Raw genomic sequence first — 19,926 nt, 5'->3', positions numbered from 1 at the left:
TGAGGAACCTCCATATTGTTTTCCAGAGTGGCTGCACCAGTTTGCGTCCACTCTCACCACTGTTGTTCAACATAGTACTGAATGTAACTCCTAGCCTCAGCAATCAGACAACGAAAAGAAATAAAAGACATACAAGTTGGCAAGGAAGAAGTCAAATTTTCAGTCTTCACAGATGACATGATATTCTACGTGGAAAACCCCAAAGACTCCACCAAAAAACTGCTAGAACTGATACAGGAATTCAGCAAAGTAGCAGGATATAAAATCGATGTACAGAAATTGGTTGTATTTCTATACGTAAATAATGAAGCAGCAGAAAGAGAAATCAAGAAATTGATCCCGTTTACAATTGCACCAAAAACCATAAGATACCTAGGAATAAACCTAACCAAAGAGGTAAAAAATCTGTATGCTGAAAACTACAGAAAGCTTATGAAAGAAATTGAAGAAGACACACAAAAAAATGAAAAAAAACATTCCATGCACATGGATTGGAAGAACAAATATTGTTAAAATGTCAACACTACCCAAAGCAATCTACACATTCAACACAATCCCTAGCAAACTAACACCAGCATTCCTCAAAAAGCTGGAACCAACAATCCTAAGATTTGTATGGAACCACAAAAGACTCCGGATAGCCAAAGTAATTTTGAAAAAGAAAACCAAAGCTGGAGGCATCAGAATTCAGAACTTCAAGCTGTATTTCAAAGCTGTAATCATCAATAAAGTAGGGTACAGGGACAAAAACAGACACATAGATCAATGGAGGAGAATAGAGAACCCAGAATGGACCCACAAATGTATGGCCAACTAATTTTCAACAAAGCAGGAGAGAATATTCAATTGGGGGTGGGGTGGGGAGACACTCTCTTCAGCAAATGGTGCTGGAAAACCTGGACAGTGACATGAAGAAGAATGAAACTGAGCCAGTTTCTTACACCATACACAAAAGTAAATTTAAAAGGGATGAAAGGCCTAAATGTGAATCAGGAAACCATCAAAACTTTACAGGAGAAAACAGGCAGCAACCTCTTTGACCTCAGCCGCAGTAGCTTCTTACTAGACATGGCTCTGGAGTCAAGGGAAACAAAAGCAAAAATGAACTATTGGGATCTCATCAAGATAAAAAGCTTCTGTACATACAGTAAAGAAAGCAATCAACAAAGATAACCGATGGAATGGGAGAAGATATTTGCAAATTACATAGAGGATAAAGGGTTAGTATCCAAAATCTATAAAGAACTTGTCAAACTCAATACCCCAAAACAAATAATCCAGTGAATAAATGGCCAGAAGACATGAATAGACATTTTCCAAAGAAGACTTTCAGATGGCTAATAGACACATGAAAAGATGCTCAACATCACTCATCATCAGGGAAATACAAATCAAAACCACAACGAGATACCACCTCACACCTGTCAGAATTGCCAAAATTAACAATTCAGGAAACAACAGATGTTGGTGAGGATGTGGAAAAAGGGGAACCCTCTTACACTGTTGGCGGGAATGCAAAATGGTAAAATAATCACTGTGTTATTAGTATCATTGAAAGTTTATTGATATTTTCATAAACATACACAGTGAGATAATACTTGAAAGTATGTGATAGTGCTTTAATACTTAGTATGTTTTATCAGGAATCAGTAATGTTCATATGATTCATGTGGCACAGGGTCATAAGGGAGTAATATACATCTTGTGAACAAGCAGACATACAAATTAGTAGCTGCCAAAAGAAACCCATGGTCAATTTATGTTTGCTAAGTTAAACATGTTTGATGTTGAAATTGGTCCATTCAGAACTAAGGGCATGTCTATTAGTTGAGAGAATACCATTCATTTATCTATGTTCAGCAAATATCTAACTTGATATCATGAGTTCAAGAAGTAAAATGAATTTAGTTAGAACAATTTCAACAGGCCAAAAAAGCATTTTCCTCGTAAGCCCTCTAACCAGAGATACAGATCTTTTAAACTTGGAGGTCTAGCGATATTACTGCCAAAGGGAGAGATTATGGCACTGGAGATCAATTTGCAAATTCAATCATTTCTGTACCTGGCCCTTTTGTTAACTGACTACAAATATGCACTGACTACAGACTTTTGTTACCTGACTACAAATATGCACTGAATGTGAATATTTTGATTGGTTGGGTTCAGTCACAAAAAGAGAAGTCAAGTTACCTAAGTGAAAAATACAGATCAGCTTTGTTTTTCACAAGCAAAGCTGCCTAAAATAAAAGCTAACAGATCATTTCCAAAATGTAACATGTATTGAGATGCACACTCCAGATCTTTGAGCATGTATTGAAATAATGATGACTACAAGAAGCAATGGAATGTAAAATGAGAGACATGTAAACAAAGTCCTGAAAGCTGGCAGAGGACAAAGTCATTGGTCACATCTTTCAGAGAAACTTAATCGTATCTTTTCAGTTGTCTTAAACAAGAATTACAGAGAACAGTGATACTCAGCTGAGGTAGGAGTGGAAATGCAGAATAGAGGTATGATGGAAGAAAATAAGCCTAGTTTAGATATCATGTAGAATCTTGAGAGTTATGAGAGCTAATATAGGAGAAGTCAGTTGAATGTCCAAGATGGATGATTCTATATATATCTATATATGAGTATGAATATATATATGTGTGCATGTATCTGTACCTATTATCTACTAAGCTGAAAGTGTATCTTTCCATATAATGCTTAAAATATTATAATCATGAAGGCTTAGGCATGCAGGTGTAAGAATTTTCTGAATTTCTTTTTGTTTTTCCAGAGCAACACTGCACTCATGCCTTATGCATGCCAGTGCTATGACAGGGCATTAACTGGCACCAATGAAATGAGACATTAGTGTCTTAGCATTCAGACTCCTCGTGCAAACATTTTCCATAAGAGTTCAGTTCAAGACAATCTCCTCCATATTAGCTTTATTTACTCTAGTTAGTTAGAGACATGTGGGGCCAGTATGGGGCTTGCAGACATATCCAGCTCCTCCCCAAGAAAACTCATGCTGAAGGGTGTAGACCTGGGTGACGACCAACTATTTCTCAGGCCTTGGGAACTGCTTAAAAATCATTGTTTACTCACTGAGCATCCAAGACCATGGATGTCCGTGGCATTTCCCATCACCCCAGGGATTCTCAGATCTTCTTGGTCCATGAATTGTCCATAAAATGATGTCATAATGAATGCATGGATGAAGCACTGTCAGCTGGTGCTCACAAAGATAGACAAAATCACAGCCCTGTCAAATGCTTTCCTGCATTCCCAGAATCATTTTTGGATCGTCTCTATCAGCCAGATGTGAACTTAATCCACTGTAGTCAGCTAACTTTGGGATGACTCTACTCCCACATGGCTGACCATAATTATTTCCTGCTGTAGGAACACGACTCTCCCTGCATGTGAATCTTTCATTGGTTTTCCTGTATTGGCTGCCATGTCAGGTTACAAAATAGTATTTTTTCCAAGTATAAAATCTATAAGATGTCTATAAATGTAAGGTGTTTAGTAGTATCCCCCCAATCCTTTCTTTACTGATGTTTATCTAGAGAAAGACTTATTTTCAGGATTTATAAAATGGTATTTAAGGTCTCTGTAATAGGCCAAAGAAGCTGATTCCCATGAACAGTCTAATTTAGCTACAACCACTTGACTGACCACATCCGACTTCATTTAGCACATACATTGAGGGCAAGGAAGGGTCCACTCCCAGGGACAATAAGCACGTGGTGCTCACCTTCCCATCTGTTTTGGATACCACTCCCATTCCTTCTCCCTCAATAATCAAATGGCATGGGAGTGTATAACAAACAGAGGTTTCCTCTTGGCTCAAAAAGAGTAAATTCTTTAGTTTGTCAAGAAGTTCACACTAGCTCTGGGAAAATGGTTTTTTGGCACTTAAGAGTTCTACCTAAAGATTCATTAAAGTTTCATTTCATTGAAGGAATTAGGCGCATCCCATTACAAATCTAGGTCAAACTAAAACATGACGCTGTCTACATGTCTGACAGCCAGTGGTTAAATAACCCATTTGGAGCTGAAATGAATTCTTCTGTGCTGCTTCTGACTCCAAAACAGTGGTTCTCAAATGTCTCTTCTCAGGAACACACCAAGCAACAACATTTATGTGCTCAATATACTCTCATGGGCATATGTGGATTTTCACATCATCCATTAGCTTTCTTTTGTCGAGCGCTCCAATGATTCAGAATCTCCACAGTTGTTATTGACCCATTAGTAGCAGTCTCTCTCACTTGGTTGTTGGGCTATAGTGATGTACAGTTTCTGAGCAGTTAGCTGCAACTCTATTCTCTCCTGCAAAGTACACCAGAATGCATGCAAGTGAGAGAGACACTGACACAAACATAAGCTTTAAAGGGTTCTAATTTGTATTATAAAAACTAACTCATTTACAAACTCGGTACCCTAAGATGGCTTCAAACCACATGATTTTATGGCAATTGATGCATACAAATCGGTGCCAAGACAAGAAGTTGAAAAGTGCTGCCCTGCAAGAGGATGCCAACCTGCTCTGGGGCAGCATGTAGACCCTGGAGGTGGTTGCGTTGGGCTTGCTGTTAGGATTCTGGTTGATACGAGCTTCAGGCACTGTTGTGAAAGTGCTGCTGGTCTCATTGCCATGCTCTGTTCAATCTCTACTGAAAAATCTGCGTGCAGGATGGAGAAGTGAGGAGATACAGAAGATATATTAGACTTTCACTCAGGTCTGATGATGGTGTAATACAGACACAAGGTTGGTAAAGACAATAAAGTTTGAGGGAAATTGGACCAGTGATTCAGCTCAAGGTGTTCCTCTTAGGCCTGAAGCATCACAAATGCCACTGAGAAGTTGAGAAGATCCGTTAGTTGAAGAAATAAGCAGTTCATCAACCAGGAAGGTAAGAAATGGTTGATGGTCCCTGTAGATCATCAGAGACATATGGGCTTTGGGACTCCTGAGATTCTTTTCACCTGAACATAAATTTGTACTTCTCTCTATCCCTGCATGCCCTTCTCCCTTGACAGCTTCAGATCTAGAGATTCATTGTGTTTATAATTTTTGAGTGAATGAGTGCCACTGTGGAATTAAATCATGTGGACTGGACTTTGCAAGCTTCTTCTTTCTCTGCTGCAGATGCCTATAAAGAAGCTGATCAAAGAAGACAAATGTGTGGGATCCCAGTTCCAGTCGTTTAATCCTGTTAATTCCAAAGAAACTTCTCCACACCCCTTAACGACACCACAGGGTAGATTCTCAGAGAAGTATTTACTCTGAGCAACTACAACAAAACTTCTGGCTATCAGTGCACAATCATGCATGCTCCTTCGTGGTGGCCTTGTCCCAACATATGAAACAGATGCTGGTAATCTTTACTTTAGTTTAAATTTTGTGATTTCAATACAGTGCCGGACAACCCAAATTTACTGAAAAGACTAGGGTTCTAGGGTAAGAACCCAATTGGTTATCATAGCAACACATATTTTTTTTGTGTATTTTCTGGTGTCTGTGGAATCTGACTACAAATAAATGTTAAAGAATAATGTGCAGAGTAACTTCATCCCACTTGAACGAGAACACACTGAAATGGCAGTCTGAAAATGTAATAATCTAGTCATAAAATCAATCTCTTCACGACTTGGCTAAAACAAACAAGAAAAGGCTTTTCCTGTCTCTAAACCAAGTCTGATAAGGATCTGGGACTATTTCTCTATAAAATCTTCGTAAAACACACCCCACAGCCCAAGATGCTTTCATGAAACCAACTCAGATAACTGCAACCATTTTCTTCCTTCTATTGTTATATTAATACACACGCAGACACATACACAGTCCTGCACACACACATACACATACACACACATACTTCTGCACATTGTCCAGAGGTATTTGCTATACAAACATCTCAGTATCCTCACTTTTCTTTATCTTGGACTCGGGCACACAACATTTTTCAGACTTTTCAATAATATGCTGATAGTGAATTAGGCTTTTATATGATCTATGGATTATGTTCTTCCAGGAACTGCCAATTTTACTCTAATATGATTCCAGTATGCTGAGGGAGTTATTCCAACTAGAATGTGCTGAAGAGATGAATGTGGCTTCCATGCAGGCCATATTTCAACTTTTCCCAAATAACATTCTTGTAGAGATTAGAAGATAATCTGGCAGCCAGACCTAGCCAATTAAAACAGTAATTGAAATGGTTGAAAATGTTTTCCTTGGCAAAATTTGGTTATTTTGCTTCATTTTGGGTTTCCTTGAATAACAAAAAAATAGGGTCAATCATAAGACTGCTAATTTATTTTATTGGTTATCTTTTTTCATCAAACAAAAAAGGGCTGCTGTGTAGCTGAGATGAAAAACCGAACACTGGTATGGGGTCGTAAGTGGAGGCATGAGACGGCAGAGAATGATTTTCAGCTAACTCTAGTAATCTCTTCTCAGCACAGAATATGTGGGAATTTCTGTTGTGGGTGGAAAGGGTAAAATGAGGAAGGGGATTCAATAGGAAAAAAAATACAGAAGAGGCATCTTGTAAAATGTAGGTTACTTTTCCCCCAGATTAATAGGTACTTAAAAATCACGACTTCTGATTTTAAGATATCGGAGATAAACAACTAAAAAATCAACTTATGTGCCATAATTCTCTTCCACTGAAATCAGCGTGTGCTACTAAATGTTTAATAATCATCTGTGGGATCAGAGAGTATCTGATTTTTTAGCATTCGCCAATTTCCATGATGTAAACACTTTTCTTGTGGCTAATTTCATTCTACCAACTCGACATTCCTGAACCTAAGAGTTGGAAAGAGACATGCACAGGCCACTTTTGCAAGCACCCTTAAGTTGCTCCAGCACACCTCTGGGTGAAGTCACAGGTTTACAAAGAAGACAGATATGAAAATGCAATCTAGACTGACATCGGGTAAAAATACCGATAAAGGCAACTAGTGGGCAAAGATCACCATCTCATGAATTAACGAATATAAGTTTGGCTGATTGAAATTGTAAAACTTGAGAAAATACAAATCACAGAATTGATTTTATTTTTTTTTTATTTTTTTATTTTTTTTACATTTTATTTTATTTTATTTATTTTTTTTATGAAATTTATTGACAAATTGGTTTCCATACAACACCCAGTGCTCATCCCAAAAGGTGCCCTCCTCAATACCCATCACCCACCCTCCCCTCCCTCCCACCCCCCATCAACCCTCAGTTTGTTACAGAATTGATTTTAAAAGAAAAAAACACTTCTTTGTGTCAATCTCTGCTTCTTTCCTCCAAAACCCTACTTGGAAGTTCAAATCCTCTAAAGAAGTCTGAAAATAGGCAGTGTATTCATTTTAACATCCTCTTGGACTTAAGACAATTTCAAAATGCCATATACTAGCGGGGTTAACCCCACACATTAGATTCATGAGGGGTGTTTCCATAAAGCATGAATTCCTTGATCCCACCCAGGACCAGCTAAATTAGAAGGCTTTGGGTTAAGCTTGGCACTGATAGTTTTAAAAAGTTCCCCAAGTGTCTCTTTTGCCACCAGGGTTGAAAACAACTACTCTATATATTTATTTCCTTACATCTCCACTGATAATGCTCCGAAGGGTGGTTATACTACATCTCAGTAAATTATTACCTCTGGCTGGACCATAAATATAATTCACCTTTTTTTTCTCTTTTTATTCTTTTTCCCATCTCCAATAGCATCAATAAAAATCACTTTCAGTTTGGGATGGACTAAAAATATGTTGAATAACATATTCTGTTGGGCTCACATTTATTCTCATTTTCACATTTTTTGGTTTTAAACCAAGTCAGAAATTTTCGAGATGGATCGCGTTAGACAGAAGTATGTGCTAGTTAATAATGATTTTCAATTATTCCAGGACACATATGCAGAACAAATCACCTTTTTACTTAGCAGTGGAAACTAATTACATATCTGATTTACTGGATGGTTACCACATAGGATTTGTCTACATATATGCTGGTATGACTATTATTAGGCAAAGAAAGGAATAAATGTTCTTTCCTTAAAAAATGTAAAAATATACTAAAAGTATGAGTGAAGTTTTAGTTTTTTTTTTTTTCCTGGAAGGACAAACTATATGATGTTATATTTTTTCTATGATTAATTTTCTATGATTAATTTGCTTTCATAATTACTTTGAGGGAAAAAAAAAATCAAACTATTCAAAAATGAACCTGGCCTATTTTCCACATGCACGGTCATCATCGTTAGTGGCTGCGTTGAGCGAATTTTAGAATCTTGAAAAGACACACTATCTATGAATCTTGGAAAGACACACCTCATGTGTAGAAGTCTTTGCCACCCCCAGGCATTGCAACAGAGCCAAGAACAGCAAGAAGCACAACAAATGGCAGCTGTAGCTCTTCACATGTGTGGTACCATTTAGGCTAATGTCCAGGATATCATATCATTTGTCCAAAGGGTACAGCTGCACCAGCTGGCAGACTGTTGAAAGTGGCAAAAACACAGAAGGCAGAAACTGGCACCAATCCTCACCTCTCCCCCCCCCCCCCCCCCACATACACACACTCACTCACTTCCTGCGGCACTACTCTGGGCAATGTTCACAGAGACAGCCCCAGCCAGCATTTGGGCAAAACATGTAATATAATTCAGCCAGAAAGCAGGTGTCATCACTTGACTCTGTCAGGGGTAGGTCTTCTGTGTAGGTATATCCGAAATGAAGTGTGTGTGTGTTCCCTACAGTTACACTACAATCTAACCCTAAACTCAGAGGTTTCAAACAGCGATCACTTATTATTATTTACGTGGATGTGGGCAGAATGGGGTTCAGATGATCTAGGGTGCGCTTGGCCGGATGGCTTTGTTATGTCACTGTGGTTCTGTGGATTGACCGAGGCGCCTCTGGCCTATGTGTATTCATTCTGGGGCCCAGGCTACAGGGGCATGAGCAAATTCGGGGGAGACTCTTATCACAGCAATGGCAGAAGTGTAAGGGGACAAGTGGAAATACAGGGCTCTCAATGTCTATACTTAGAACTGGCAAATTGTCACTTTTGCTCATATACTATTGACCGAAAAAAGTCATATGACCAAGTTCAAATTCAAGCAGTGAAGAACCACACTTTGCCCAGGAAGAGACCATGGCAAAGGCATAGATGCAGGATGGAATAAAGAATTAAGTCCAATGCATCAATCCATCACATACACCTGTCAGTTTTTCTGGACAAGAATCCATGATCATGATAATGGCGATGGTGATGACAGCCCCTCATTTTACTATGCACTTACAATGGCCCAGGCACTGTTCCAGACTCTTTGTCACTTGGTCTCTGTCTCTCTCTCTGTTTTTATAAAAGCTCATTAAATCCTCACGATAATCCTACAAGATGAGTACTACTATATTCTCATCTTACAGATAAGGTGACATTGGTAGGGAAAGGTTTTATAAGCAAATACTGGGCAATTATTAATTTAAAATAACAATGGGCACTCATTTTCTTAAACTATTGTACAGGCATATTATATAGATTACGGATGGCACCTTTGGGATTTCCCACCTTGATATTATCTGTCTTGGGAGTAGATATAGATGGTCTGGACCATCATGCCATGATTATATAGGAACAGGGACAAGAACATGTGTTCATCACTGGCATTTACTTATGGAATATGCATACAATTATACAGCAATGGCTCCAAAATAAACTAGCAAACACCCTTGGCTCAAAAGTTGAAATCCTGCCATTTGCAACAACGTGGATGGAACTGGAGGGTATTATGCTAAGTGAAGTAAGTCAGTCAGAGAAAGACAGATATCATATGTTTTCACTCATACGTGGAACTTGAGGAACTTAACAGAAGACCATGGGGGGAGGGAAGGGGAAAAAAATAGTTACAAACAGAGAGGGAGGGAGGCAAACCATAAGAGTTTCTTAAATACAGAGAACAAACTGGGGGTTGATGGGGGTAGAGGGCAGGGGAGAGGGGAAGACAGGTGATGGGCACTGAGGAGGGCACTGGTTGGGATGAGCACTGGGTGTTGTATGTAAGCCATGAATCATAGGAATCTACTCGAGAAGCCAAGAGCACACTGTATACACTGTATGTTAGCCAACTTGATAACAAATTATATTTAAAAAAATTAAAAAGGCACAATAGGATCAAACTCTGATGAATTCAGTATGCTTTCTTTCTTCTTTCTATTGCTTTTAGGTTTGAAGCTTATCGAATTCTGTATATTGAGGGACTTCTGGGGGTTGATAACACTAATCCTTTGCCCATTTATATCTCAGAGCATAATAGAAAAGATTAATTCTGCAGAAAGGGGAGAAGCAGAAGCCATTATTATTCCTCCAGCAGAGGTGAGTGGTATGGAGACTGGAACAGGCAGAGGCTTACTCTGGCCCTCAGTCCTCTGGTGCATTTTTTCAGTGCTTAATTTCCCTATGTTAAATCTTCTGGTTGAGGTAACAAGTTGACTACTCTAGTTGATTAAACCTATCTGAGGCGATGAGTGTTGAATGCATATAAGCATAGATAAATATAAACAATGATGGTAAATTTTTCCAAAACAGAATGACTATGCCCAAAATATTCTCAGAAATTAAAAATCTATAAACAAGAAATAATACAATAATAACAATATAAATTGTAAAGTACCATTAACAATCCCAAGGATATTTGCTACCCAGAAGATTTGTGAAGTAACAGAAGAAAAAGTATACTTCCTCTTGCAAAAATGAGAGAAGATCATTCCTGAATTTATGTTCCAAATACATGTTAAAGAACGTTTTTGAAAAACAGGAATCATTAATAGAATTTAAAACTACATGTGCCAATCTCAAATTACTTAATGGTATTCGGTCGAAGATAACATATTTGGAAAAGAAAACTCATTCATTTTTTTCTCCCATTTATTCAGCAATTTTTTTCATAACAACCTACGATTGCCAGGCAGTATTTAGATGCCGGAGAAACAGCAGCAAACTAAGCGGACAAATCCTAGCCCTCAAGGAACGTAGTTCGGTGTTGAGATACAGACAATAAAGATTTTGAATAAATACACTACACAGTACTTTAAAAGAACGTAGTTAGCACTAAAAATACAGTGGATAAGGAATTCTGAGGTGTAAGCTTGCAATTTTATATTTGTTTAATTTAATTTTTTTCAAGTTTTTATTTAAATTCCAGGTAGTTGACATATCAACTATCAGTTAATAGTATCAGTTTCAGTTCAGTCTAGTGATCTGACAATTCCATACATCACCCAGTGCTCAACACGACAGGTGCACTCCTTAATCTCCATCACCTATTTTAAGCTTTCAATTTTAAACAGGGTGGTCAAGGTAGGCCCTACTGAGAAAGTGATATCTGAGTCAAGACTTAAAGTAGCAAGGAGAAAGTCATGCAGATAATGGATATGAGAATTTTCCAGTCACTGCAAACTATTTTTGCAAAGAACCTGAGGCAGGAATATGCCCGATATATTCAGGGAGGAACAAGGTCAGTCTTTTTTTTTTTTTTTTTTAAATTTTTTTTTTCAACGTTTATTTATTTTTGGGACAGAGAGAGACAGAGCATGAACGGGGGAGGGGCAGAGAGAGAGGGAGACACAGAATCGGAAGCAGGCTCCAGGCTCTGAGCCATCAGCCCAAAGCCCGACGTGGGGCTCGAACTCACAGACTGAGAGATCGTGACCTGGCTGAAGTCGGACGCTTAACCGACTGCGCCACCCAGGCGCCCCTCAGTCTTACTTTAGGTACACAGTTTCTCTGAAATAAAAATAGAAAAGAAAGAAAGAGGAAATAAGTGATTTAAGAGTTAAATTGATCAGGTAACTAAATAATGACAGAAGATTCAGGTATTTATAGTTATTTGGATTTTTAAAAATATTTTACTAATATAGTTAGCTAGTTAACCGGCTAGGTAGGTGGCTAATTTTAAGGAGATAATATATGCAAATAGTAAATTTCCAATAGTACAGAGGCTTGCATTGAGAAGTAAGCTTCCCCCCCTACCCTTACCCAGAGCTCCCCACCCCAGAGGAAACAATGTTACCAGCTCTTCTATGTATCTTTCCAGAGACATTTAATGACTTCTTCTACCATGAGCCCCCAAGTGAGGTAATTTGTAGAAGCAAAATGTACCTTAGAGATCTGGACAAAGTTTGCTTTCATAGATGCACCTCTGTCTTTGTACTATAATTACAGGCCTCCAGAGAGGAGACAGCCCATCATGCTCGTCCCAGATGGGTGGGGTGGGGCCTATCTTGTGAAGTCACCAAGTCACCGCATGAAGAAGCTACCTGTGTGTGGCCATGATTTATTTTGAGAACTATTTCTGTGCCCACATCCAGAGGAAGATTCCATGACTATCATTTCTTGTGTCATTTTCTCCCAAGGATAAGGAGTGATTTCACTTAGCACTTGAAAACAGGTGTATTGAAGTGGAATAAAAAAAAAAAAAAAAAAAAAAAAAAAAAAAAAAAACTGTAAGCAAAAAAAAAAAAAGTAAAATAAAATAATAATAAGTAAAACATAGATGGAAATTTTCTGTGTTTCACCAAAGGATATGGAAAGGTGACAATAGGTTCTTTGTTTGATAAAAGTTAGAAGGTTCAGGGCAATCCAAGATTTTCCTCTAAGTGCAGCCAAATTATGTGTAATGTATACTTCAGGCTTTCAGACATTTCCCTTGCAAGTAAACAAACTGGAATCCATAAAACTTTCTGTAGTGTGTCTCTGATATTACAGCTGGTCCCTTATTTTCTCATGTGCTTCACAGTCTGATTCTGCTCAGTGAGATGTCTTGTGTAGTTTTCTAAAAGTATTAGGGAAAGTGTCATATGATCATAGTTTCTACTGCTCTAATCTTAGTAGGATAAAGAAAAAGATGCCTCATTCTTCAGAAAGATTCTTGTGATCCTAGCATTGCCAAAAATGGCAACAAACTAAGTATAACTACTAGTACATGAGGTTTCTCAATCCAGGTAATCCCAGGAAGATGCTAAATAATCACCACCACCACCACCATCATCATCATCATCTCCAAAAGGTGAGGGTAAGAATGCTACCAACTGAATTTAACTTTAGGTATTTTTTGTAAAGTCTGTGGCAACATGTCTCAAATTTATAAAAGGCACTAGAATGTAAGCTCCATGAGATAATGGTTATTTCCATAACAGGAAATAATAGGGCTATGCCTAGCCCTCATGGCATGGTTAATTTTATGTGCCAACTTGGCTAGGCCATGTTACCCAGATATTTGGTCAAACAATATTGTAGATGTTTCTGTGAAACTATTTTACTTTTTATTACTTAAAAAAATTTTTTTTCAATGTTTATTTATTTTTGAGAGAGACACAGAGTGTGGGGGGGGGGGGCAGAGAGAGAAGACACAGAATCCAAAGCTGTCTCCAAGCTCTGAGCTGTTGGCACAGAGCCCAACACGGGGCTCAAACTCACAAACCTGAGATTATGACCTGAGCCAAAGTCAGACACTAAACCGACTGAGCCACCCAGGCACCCCAACTGTGAAACTATTTTAAAAATGAGATTAACATTTAAGTCAGAAGACTTCGGGAGAGCAAGTTACCCTCCGTAATGTGTGTGGGCTGTGTCCAATCAATTGAAGGCTTGAAGAGAAAAGAGACTGAAACTGCCCAATCCAAGAATTCTGCCAGAAAGACTGCCTTCAGACTCAAACTGTAACTCTTCCCTGGCTCTCCAGCCTGTAGGCTTATCCTGCAGATCTTGGACTTGCCAAGTTTCCCCATCACCTGAGCCAATTCCTTAAAATAAATCTCCCTCTTTTTATACATGTAACTAACAAGATATATACACATCTAGGCAGTTCCGTTTCTCTAAAGAACCCTGACCAATAAAATTTAGTAGGTTCATAGTAGTTCCAAATAGCATTCGTTGAGTGAATAAATGAGTGAATGAATGAAATACCAATTCATGAGAAATGTATGTATGTTTCTCCGGTGGATATGTTTTGCATGTGTTCAAATTTTGATTTCGAAATAATCATTAAAGCTCTTATTGTACTAACTCCCTAATTTGGATGTAAAATTTAACTGTTACAACTCTTGCTACTATTTTCCTGATAGCCTTAATAGGTGGTAATCAGTTTTGTCTACAGGTAAAGGAGAGGAGTGATACCTTTATTTGAATTACAACACTGTTCTTAACCCCACTCCACAGCGAAATTGCCAGGTTAACTAATCTCCAAAACTCAATCCCTAGAAAGATTTTATTCCCTCAAAATGTCACTTTCTGGAAAACGGCAGTTGTGTATCACCAGATTTTCTCTAATTTGCTGGATACAAATAGCCAGTTATAGCAGCCAAATGATTATGTTCCATTATTTTCATTGATGGAAATGTAATGCATAGCTCATAGTTTGTCTGTGTCTTCTGAAATCTACTTCAACACACACACACACACACACACACACACACACACAGTGCTGATGTATTTTGTTGCTTTATCTGAAAAGAATAGCAATGAAAGCAAGACAACAATGGTCTCTTCACTAGGCTGAGCTGAGACTTACTTTCTCACAATTCATCTCTGGAACTAAAATGGGTATTTGACTTGTAGTAGTATTTCCAGCCTTCTTATTCCAACTTGTTTTTTCTTAACTTAAAAAATGACCTAAATTCCCTTTTCTCTTACATTCTATGCCTTGCTTGCCTCCCCTGACCCATGGAAACCATCATAAAATTTGACTACTAAACTCCTGTCTTGCTTTGTCAAGTTTTTACCTACTCTGCTGCACATATACTACTCTAAAAGGGCCTCTGGATCCAACAAACCCTCATTTAATGATATATTCACTTCACACTCAACCTGAAGAGTCAAGTCCATGAACAGCTGTGAAGACCTTTGAGAAAGAAGGCAACAGATGTATTCACAATGCTTGAAACGTGAGTAATATAAACACAGCCTCCCGAAACAGGTGAAGAGAAAACTGTGATTGAGTCATGGTCTATTTGGCACCTTCTCTTATTTTTACCTTAATCTTCCACCGCTCTTGTCCAACTTGGGCTTCCTTTCCTGGCATAATTAATCTAGACCATGCATGTATACTACCAAAATATAATCCTCCTTGGATATAACCTTTGGATCCCATGCTGAGATCCATTATATAAAACTAACGTACTCATGGGTACTAATGGGTTAATACTGTGACACCACTGGGTGCCAACCCCCACACTGCGTTTTGGAGGTGTCTTAACCTGAACAGTGCAATCCCTTAGTTGGAATTTTAGTTTCCGGTTGATTGACAGATAAAATAACACCTGGGATAAAAAGGGCTTTTGGAACGCCCTAAATCAAACCAACTAGGAAAGTGCTTACTCAGACTTCGTGGGAAGTTTACTAAAACTATGATTTTGTTCGATGCCCAACAAAGAATCTAAAAAGACCAAAACAGGGAAGAAGAGAGATATTATAATGTTAATATCAGCTTTAGGGGCGAATTTTATCATTTACTGTAATTACTTTATCTCCTGTGTATTAAAGTCATTCAAAGGAAATGCATCTGTGAGCCATGACTTCTGATCCAGAATAGGATTGAGAAAGCCCTTCGAATGCAGCTTCCATGCAGAAAACCAAAGGAATAATTTAACTGGAATTCAATGTGAAATTGATGGATTTTGGGGGTGATCGTGGGGTTCGGAGTCAGTGGGCAAGAAAGAATTCTTGAAGACGTCTTTGGTGCAAAAATGTGATTTTATTAAAGCACAGGGACAGGACCTGTGGGCACAAAGAGAGCTGTACTGGGATTGTGAAGAGTGATTATATACCTTCAGGTATGGAGGGAGTTAGGGACAGTGTAAGTCTCCAAGGAATTTTGGAAGCAAGGTTTCCAGTACCTTGAGGGGCTAGCTGACGTTAGGAAAATGCCATTTATTACTGTTTACTAAAACCTCAGTCATGAGACCCTTCAGATGTGTATCAGGGGCCATACGCTTGGAGTATAATTGCCAACATATACTTGGGGGTTAAAGATAAAGGACTTTTGCAAAGAAATTTTTATGTGTTTAAGGAGACTCACAGGATCCTGGGGGGTCAGGATAATGTTAAGCCAAGATTCCCTTTTGCCCGTAGCATCCAGGATGCAGTTGAGCTCCTAGCGAAGGTCAATCTGCCTGTTGCAAGGACTTGTCAATGGATTGTAGGCAGTGAGAGAATTTAATTTTTCATTTGCCTTTGTTACCCACATCACCGTGGCAAGCATTTAAACCCCTACATCTTGATGAGGGTGATATTAGGACTCCAGGAAAGGGAGTCTGTAGGTTACTGGAGGTTAGGCTTTTGGTAAGATTGTCCTTTTCTTTGTTCTTAGGCAGCCAGAAGTCCCTGAGGAATATCACATATAACCCACCTGAGGTTAGGAGGGTTGGGGTTGTGCTAGCTTGTGCTTGGCCTTCAGCTGCCTTATGTTCCCTCATCAAAATGAATAGATTATCCTCCAAGATAAAGGCAGGTGAGAATTCTACAAATGAACAACCAATGCAAGCAGTTCTCCAAGATGAAGGAAAGAAGGAAGGAAGGAAGGAAGGAAGGAAGGAAGGGAGGGAGGGAGGGAGGAAGGAAGGAAAGAAGGGAGAGAGGGAGGGAGGGAGGAAGGAAGGAAAGAAGGGAGAGAGGGAGGGAGGGAGGAAGGAAGAAAAGAAGGGAGAAGTGGGGGGAAGGAAGTCACATCTTAGAAATTAAAGCTGTTGGATGTCTTCTAAGAGCAGTCAGCATTATCCATTTAAATAATTATAAAACAAGAGAGAGGTAAAATCAGGTTCAGTTTTGCATTTGTAGAGATGAAATAGAACTTTTTCTAAGAGAAGTTAATAAACTCAAGATCAGATATTTAAAAAGGTCCTTAGTTGGAAAGATGAAATATATGAAACAGATTTGTTTGGGGAGTTGCTGTGTAAAGCCTCTGATGTTGGGCTAAGTAAAGGAAAATGTTGTTGGATCTTGAGTTTAATTTTTTAATTTTTTTTTTTTTTAGTGAGTAGAAATGAACTCATCTAAATAGCATTTCCTCTTTTGTACTTTGCCTAAACTATTCTTCTAAATTGTAATATTTAGCCATGCCAATTCCCAGAGATTCTCATATTTCTGTCTCAGTGCTGCTCACGAAATAAACAAAATTCCTACAAACTGGAGCTACAGCTTAAATAGATTTATACTATTAGTAAAACTATGGTGCAGTAAAGCACGCAGCACAGGGAGCTGAGGGGGGTCTGCACTGTAGGCCCAGCTCTTCTTCTAGGTATCTGACAATGACCTCTCTGTGCCTAGGTTTTCTCCTGACTGAAACAAGAGAGGTGTAATAAATAACTCCTCACTTATCTTCCAACCAGCAGAATCTGTCTTTGTTACGTAAAAGTAGCCTGATCATGAATAACAATCTCAATAGCAGTGAGAAATGCACAGAGTCACGTTTCAACCACTGCAAGACTCTTATGTTTTGAAGGAAAGCTTGGAAATCATATAAATGTGTCCCCCAACTCCAGTCAGAACTGGATCATAACCATTCACATATGCTTTTTCAGGATCATCTTAAAGATTCGCCTCAAGAGGTGAACTTTACAACTTCTTCTGTAACCTTGAGGCCAGAAATTCTTCCTTGCTTCTGGTCTGACTTGCCTGGCTGGATTTTCAGCTTATTGTCATGTGTTCTGTCCTTAGCAGGGAGGGAACACAATTGGACTGACCATTTAAGTGCTATCTATTATTAATCTGAGCCATGGAAAATTTGTTTGTACTAGAGTTTCTGTGGTCTTACATTGCATACCAGTGAAATGATAGAACCTGATCCCCTGATGGAATGTTCTCTTGCAGGTCTAAAATGACTGGATGATAAAGCCTAACAGGCTGGCAGGAGCACTGAGCAGTTCTTGATAGGGGACACAGGGAAGGACATTGTTTCTCTTGCTGCCTAGTCTCCTAGCAGCCTAATGCACAGTGGTTCTTGACATCATGCTCTCTAAAAACCTAAATTTGGAAATATGAAATCAATTCTTCTAAAATGAGATACGGACTCAAGAAATTGTAAAGAAATTTTTAAAAGATGGCAAAATTTCTAGTAGTCCCCAGGGCTTAAAAGAGACAGGACAAATTGATGAAGGGGAACAAAATGATATTGTGTAGTCCCACCTCCAGCCTTCCAAAAGGTGAACTCTTAGGATGCCCATATTGTAGACAAGGCCGATGTAATGGAATAGGAACCCTACCAGAAACGGATGCACCAAGGAATAGGCAATGCTGACAATATAAGCTGTTTTAAGAAGGAACAGTTCAAGACGTCAAAAAGATGAAAGCTGGTTTTTTTGTGTGTTTTGTTTTGTTTTTTTTTTTTTTTTTTTCTGACACTCAGAAAGTAACCAGAAAGAGCTTCCTTGTTCAGTTTCCCCCTCCTGTGAGTTGTGTGGCTATCCTGTGAGAAGCCTGGAGGAGGGAACAGTGGTATCCCCCAAGGATGGGCTTTCCGGGCCTCTTCCAGAGCAGTCCAGGTTTGTGAATCAATGCCGGGGGTGGGCCCAGGATAGTTTTCCTTTCCCCACGGAGGCCATGATTAAGAAGGCATCTGTCTGTCAACAGAGGCTTTCAGCTGTATTTCCAGCCCAGCTTCCTCCCGACTGACTCATCCGGTGATGCCACAATCTAATGTTTATGACCTAACAGTCGATCACCATGGAAGTAGCACAAACCTTAGACTGTTGAGGAGCAAAACCAGCGTCGAGATGCTGGACGGTTTAGGAAAAGAAAACAGAAGCCCCTTATTCGTCGAGACCGCATGTTAGGACTGAACACCCGATTCCTCATGTGGGTACTTCCATCGGTTGCTAAAACTGATACTTGGATGCCTTCGTGCCTACTGGAGAACCCAAATAAGGACTCAGGGTGACCAAGTACAAACAAATGCCACGGCATTTAGAACTGAAGAGCGAGAAGCAGAAGGGAAAATGTGTATGTAGCAATTTAATGAGGTTTGGATTACAAATCCTGTTTCCTTACCTTTTTGCCAGCATGTGGCAATGGTTTTAAAGGAGAAAGAAAACGCATTGGATGCCAGGAACAGACTAAGATCCCCCCCTAAGAACTCAACCTTACAAACAAGTCCTGTTGGTATATTCACAAACCAGGAGAGTCGGCATCAATTTGCTGGTTGATTCGTGCCCGCCCCCCGCCCCCATTACAATAAAAGCCACAATGAAAAAGGAAAGCCAAGGGCACAAAACAGCTGCTTTTTAGTACAGATCATTGTATCAAACGCTGGGAGTGGCAGGGGGTCCTGGCACAGATGTGGTAAGCAGAGGAGGGCAATGGTGTGGTCAAGGTGAAGTGAGTCTGCCTGCCTGGCCTGCCCTTCCCAGACTAATAATCAAAAAGAGCTGTCCTTCTCCAGCCCCAAACAGGCCTGTACGAACAGTGTCTCCCAGTAGTGCCTGTGGCTTACAAGTAATGTGAGAGTCTTTTTATAACTGTTGAGGTTTAATTTAAAAGGAAGTTCAGAATCAGCGGTGAAGGGAGGGGAATGTTGTGAACTACAGGCCATCTGAAATGGGGAAAATCATAAATACCAGAGTGTCTGATTATTTGAGCGTCTCTTGAAGTCGCATAATGAGCCTTCTTCATGTTCTGCTTTTCTGGACTTGGCTCTCCCTCTGACAAATTTGCAGGCATCAGGGTCTGTCTGGAATTCATTCCAAGTTGGAGGGATATTTTTTCCCTTGACATTTTGCAGCTGAGACAGCCCCGAGCAGGAAGCTGAGGAGCGTAACATTACCAAATATGTCCTTTCTCCTGCCCTTATATTTTATTTCCACAGGAAAAGAAGGCAGAAGAGGGCCAGTGAGAGCTGGCCAATGAGAAGGCGGCCACAGTGGTGGCCTCTACT

The 19,926-nt window shown here is 39.3% G+C and overlaps 2 long non-coding RNA genes across 3 annotated transcripts in view; both read right to left on the bottom strand.

Moving 5' to 3' along the window:
• LOC116738080 overlaps nucleotides 1-19,926 on the bottom strand; it is a 146,931-nt gene that overhangs the window by 109,677 nt on the left and 17,328 nt on the right. The window lies entirely within an intron of this gene.
• Nucleotides 2,486-4,667, bottom strand: LOC115514401. Its single transcript, XR_003968960.1, has 2 exons — nucleotides 4,540-4,667; nucleotides 2,486-4,327 (listed from the first exon to the last, which is right to left on the bottom strand). It is a non-coding gene; the product is annotated as an uncharacterized LOC115514401 (long non-coding RNA).

This window comes from Lynx canadensis, chromosome B2, assembly GCF_007474595.2.
Source record: "Lynx canadensis isolate LIC74 chromosome B2, mLynCan4.pri.v2, whole genome shotgun sequence".
Taxonomy (NCBI): domain Eukaryota; kingdom Metazoa; phylum Chordata; class Mammalia; order Carnivora; family Felidae; genus Lynx; species Lynx canadensis.
Note: the sequence above shows the minus strand (reverse complement) of the source record. Positions and strands in the feature narration are given on the sequence as shown.